This window comes from Saccostrea cucullata, unplaced genomic scaffold, assembly GCF_032062105.1.
Source record: "Saccostrea cucullata isolate Sc308-1 unplaced genomic scaffold, CSIRO_AGI_Scuc_v1 ctg3984, whole genome shotgun sequence".
Taxonomy (NCBI): domain Eukaryota; kingdom Metazoa; phylum Mollusca; class Bivalvia; order Ostreida; family Ostreidae; genus Saccostrea; species Saccostrea cuccullata.
In genome coordinates, this window is record NW_026920992.1 from 1 (window position 1) to 5,778 (window position 5,778).

Sequence of the window (5,778 nt, forward strand, 5' to 3'; positions counted from 1 at the left end):
TGGACGCCTGCCTGCAACTCAGCAAACCTTCCTTTACGCTCACTGAAAATCTTGACTCAATATCTTAAATCGTTTCGGAGGAGTTCCCAGGACAAGCTGACCCCCTAAAAATAAGAAAATTGTCCATATCTCACGACTAAAATTTCCGACAAGGTTCAGATATCTATCTATAAGATCTGAAAGTTTGGTGAAAATCTATCAAGCCATTTCCGAGAACTCGCGTGCACAAAATTGGTAAGAAAAAAAAAGAATAATAATAGGGAAAAAGAAACCGAACGAAAACAATAAGGTCTTCCGTTGGAAACGGAAGACCTTAATAAAAAACAGAGTAAAAACAATATGTTCCCCAACTTCGTTTGGGGAACATAACTAGTGCTAATTGTAACGGGAACCGTTACAGATGTTCCCCAAACGCTCCCCAACTCCCTTTTTCGTGCCATATTCCCTGTAAGCTTCATTAAATAAGACAAACTCTATGCATCTGAGATTTTAACAACATTTACAAAGAAGTGTACAAAAATCATTAAAACTTTAGCTTTTCACGCGTGCACATGTGAATGCATTTGCGTCATGACCATATCATCTTGTTTACACAATCTATATTTTTAATACACTGAATATTAAAGTATTTAATCCAAAATTATTTAAAAAATACGCTCATTCAAGTGTATGATTGATTTTACTCATTTCACGTGCACGCACGTGCATACATGAGCATGGTGACCATACCTTCTTGTAGAAGTCCATTACATCTATCTTTGTTCTAAATTCCACCCCGTTTGGGTGAAAACTAAGAGAGTTATAGCTGTTTAAAGTTTCAGCCAATCAGATTGCAGCACATGTACACGCACGTGATTGCATGTGCATGGTGACCATACTTACTTGTAGAGGTATATTATATCTATCTATATTCCGAAATCCCATCCTGTTTGGTAGAAAACCAAGGGAGTTATAGCTGTTTAAGTTTCAGCCAATCAGATTGCAGCGCACGTGCATGCACGTGTTTTCATGATGATTGCTTTATTTCAAGTTGTAGGATATCCCAATGCATGACTATGTTCAAAATTTCAAAGGATTTCCTCAAAAAACAAGAAAGATATTGAGACTTTCGTTACAGCCAATCAGAGCGAAGTGCACGTGCTTGCGCGTGAGATCTTGCTATTTTCACCATGTCGTCATGTCTATACTACTAATACATCCTCACATTATGAGTTTCAAAGCATTTCATATAAAAAAAGAAAAGTTGTGGCTATATCTATTATATTGGTCATTTCACGTGTTGCACGTGCACGCTCTTGCAAGCACGTGCGCGCAAAATGACCTTGATTCCGCAAATCTACATAACATGTCTACTAACCCTAAAAAGGTTTTACCTACATCGGACGAACAGTTTACAAGATCATTCCCGGACAAAAAAGTTCCAGGGAGAAGAAGAAGAAAAATAATAATAACTAGTGCTAATTGTAACGGGGACCGTTACAGATGTTCCCCAAACGCTCCCCAACTCCCTTTTGGTACCATATTCCCTGTAAGTTTCATTAAATAAGACAACATCTGTGCATTTGAGACTTTAACAACGTTTACCCAGAAGTGTACCAAGTTCATTCAAATTTTAGCATTGCACGCGTGCGCATGTTAATGCATGTGCGTAATGACCATATCATCTTGTCTACACAATCTATATATTTTAATATACTAAATATTAAAGTATTTAATCCAAAAGTATTAAACAATATGCTCATTCAAGTGTATTTTTGATTTTACTCTTTTCACGTGCACGCACGTGCATACATGAGCATGGTGACCATGCCTTCTTGTAGAAGTCCATTACATCTATCTGTGTTCTAAATCCCAACCCGTTTGGTTTAAAACCAAGGGAGTTATAGCTGTTTAAAGTTTCAGCCAATCAGATTGCAGCAAACGTACACGCACGTGTATGCATGTGCATGGTGACCATACCTTCTTGTAGAAGTCCATTATATATATCCAAGTTCCAAATCCCATCCTGTTTGGTTGAATACCAAGGGAGTTATAGCTATTTAAAGTTTCAGCCAATCATATTGCATGGCACGTGCATGCACGTGTATTGATGATAATTGCTATATATCATGTTGTAGGTAATCCTAATGCATGGCTATGTTCAAAATTTCAAAGGATTTCGTCAGAAAACAAGAAAGATATTGAGACTTTAGTTTCAGCCAATCAGAGCAAAGCGCACGTGCATGCGCGTGAGATCTTGCTAATTTGACCATGTCATCTTGTCTATACTACTAATATATCCTTACATTATGAGTTTCAAAGCATTTCATCACAAAATAGAAAAGTTAAAGCAATATACATTATATTGGCATTTTAATGTGTTGCACGTGCGCGCTCTTGCAAGCATGTGTGCGCAAAATGGCATGTTGACAATGTCATCTTATTTACATTTGTAATATGTCTATATATTCTAAATACCAAAGCTATACATCGAAAAATGTAAAAGTTACGGCAATTTCAAGTATATTAGTCATTTCACGTGTTGCACGTGCGCGCTCTTGCAAGCACGTGCGCGCAAAATGACCTTCGTTCCGCAAATCTACATAACATGCCTACTTACCCTAAAAAGGTTTCCCCTTAATTGGATGTGTACTTTACAAGATCATTCGCGGACAAAATTTTCCCGAGAAGAAAAATAATAATAACTAGTGCTAATTGTAACGGGGACCGTTACAGATGTTCCCCAAACGCTCCCCAACTCCCTTTTGGTGCCATATTCCCTGTAAGCTTCATTAAATAGGACAAAATCTATGCATTTGAGACTTAAACAACGCCAAGTTCATTCAAATTTTAGCATTGCACGCGTGTGCATGAGAATGCATATGCGTAATGACCGTATCATCTTGTCTACACAATCTATATATTTTAATATACTAAATATTAAAGTATTTAATCCAAAAGTATTAAAAAATACGCTCATTCAAGTGTATTTTTTATTTTACTCTTTTCACGTGCACGCACGTGCATACATGAGCATGGTGACTATACCTTCTTGTAGAAGTCCATTACATCTATCTATGTTCTAAATCCCACCCCGTTTGGTTGTAAACCAAGGGAGTTATAGCTGTTTAAAGTTTAAGCCAATCAGATTGCAGCGCATGTACACGCACGTGCATGCATGTGCATGTTGACCATACCTTCTTGTAGAAGTCCATAACATCTATCTATGTTCTAAATCCCACCCCGTTTGGTTGTAAACCAAGGGAGTTATAGCTGTTTAAAGTTTAAGCCAATCAGATTGCAGCGCATGTACACGCACGTGCATGCATGTGCATGGTGACCATACCTTCTTGAAGAAGTGCATTATATCTATCTATTTCCAAATCCCACCCCGTTTGGTTGTAAACCAAGGGAGTTATAGCTATTTAAAGTTTCAGCCAATCAGATTGCAGCGCACGTGCATGCACGTGTTTTTATGATAATTGCTATATATCATATTGTAGGATATTCTAATGCATGGCTATGTTCAAAATTTCAAAGGATTTTGTCAAAAAGCAAGAAAGCTATTGAGACTTTAGTTTCAGCCAATCAGAGCGAAGCGCACGTGCATGCGCGTGAGATCTTGCTATTTTGATCATGTGATATTGTCTATGCTACTAATTTATCCTTATATTATGAGTTTTAAAACATTCAATCAAAAATGTAAAAAGTTACGCCTATATCAATTAAATCGGTCATTTCACGTGTTGCACGTGCACGCTCTTGCAAGCACGTGCGCGCAAAATGACCTTTGTTCCGCAAATCTACATAACATGTCTACTGACCCTAAAAACATTTCACCTAAATCGGATGTGTAGTTTACAAGATCATTCGCGGACAAAATTTTCCCGAGAAGAAAAATAATAATAATAAGAAACAGAGTAAAAACAATATGTTCCCCAACTTCGTTTGGGGAACATAATAAGAAACAGAGTAAAAACAATATGTTCCCCAACTTCGTTTGGGGAACATAACTAGTGCTAATTGTAACGGGGACCGTTACAGATGTTCCCCAAACGCTCCCCAACTCCCTTTTGGTGCCATATTCCCTGTAAGCTTCATTTAATAACACAATCTCTATGCAATTGAGATTTTAACAATGTTTACCCAGAAATGTACCATGCTCATTCAAATTTTAGCATTGCATGTGTGCGCATGTGAATGCATGTACGTAATGACCATATCATCTTGTCTACACAATCTATATATTTTAATATACTAAATATTAAAGTATTTAATCCAAAAGTATTTAAAAATTTCGCTCATCCAAGTGTATTTTTTATTTTACCCATTTCACGTGCACGCACGTGCATACATGATCATGGTGACCATACCTTCTTGTAGAAGTTCATTAAATCTATCTATGTTCTAAATCCCATCCCGTTTTGTTGAAAACGAAGGGAGTTAAAACTCTTTAAAGTTTCAGCCAATCAGATTGCAGACGCACATGTATGCATGTGCGTGGTGACCATACCTTCTTGTAGATGTCCATTATATATATCTATGTTCCAAATCCCATCCTGTTTGGTTGAAAACCAAGGAAGTTATAACTGTTTAAAGTTTCAGCCAATCAGATTGCAGCTCACGTACACGCACGTATATGCATGTACATGGTGACCATACCTTTTTGTAGAGGTCCATTTTATATATCTATGTTCCAAATTCCATCCTGTTTGGTTGAAAACCAAGGGAGTTATAGCTTTCTAAATTTTCAGCCAATCAGATTGCAGCGCACGTGCATGCACGTGTTTTCATGATAATTTCTATATATCATGTTGTAGGATATCCTAATGCATGGCTATATTCAAAATTTCAAAGGATTTCCTCAAAAAACAAGAAAGATATTGAGACTTTAGTTTCAGCCAATCAGAGCAAAGCGCACGTGCATGCGCGTGAGATCTTGCTATTTTGACCATGTCATATTGTCTATATTAATAATATATCCTTACATTATGAGTTTCAAAGCATTTCATCAAAAATTAAAAAAGTTACGCCTATATCAATTTAATCGGTCATTTTACATGTTGCACGTGCGCGCTCTTGCAAGCACGTGCACGCAAAATGACCTTTGTTCGGCAAATCTACATAACATGTCTACTGACCCTAAAAACATTTTACCTTAGTCGGATGTGTAGTTTACAAGATCACTCAAGGACAAAATTTTCCCAGGAATAATAATAATAATAACTAGTGCTAATTGTAACGGGGACCGTTACAGATGTTCCCCAAACGCTCCCCAACTTCCTTTTGGTGCCACATTCCCTGTAAGCTTCATTAAATTCAATAGAGATAAACTCTATGCATTTGAGGCTTTAACAACATTTACCCAGGAGAAAGTACCAAGTTCATTCAAATTTTAGAATTCCACGCGTGCGCATGTGAATGCATGTGCGTAATGACCATATCATCTTGTCTATACAATCTTAATATTTTAATATACTAAATATTAAAGTAATTAATCCAAAAGTATTTAAAAAATACTCTCATTAAACTGTATTTTTGATTTTACTCATTTCACGTGGAAGCACGTGCATACATGAGCATGATAACCATACCTTCTTGTAGAAGTCCATTACATCTATCTATGTTCTAAATCCCACCCCGTTTGGTTGAAAACCAAGGGAGTTATAGCTGTTTAAAGTTTCAGCCAATCAGATTGCAGTGCACGTACACGCACGTGTATGCATGTGCATGATGACCAAACCATCTTGTAGAAGTCCATTATATCTATCTATGTTCCAAATCCCATCCTGTTTGGTT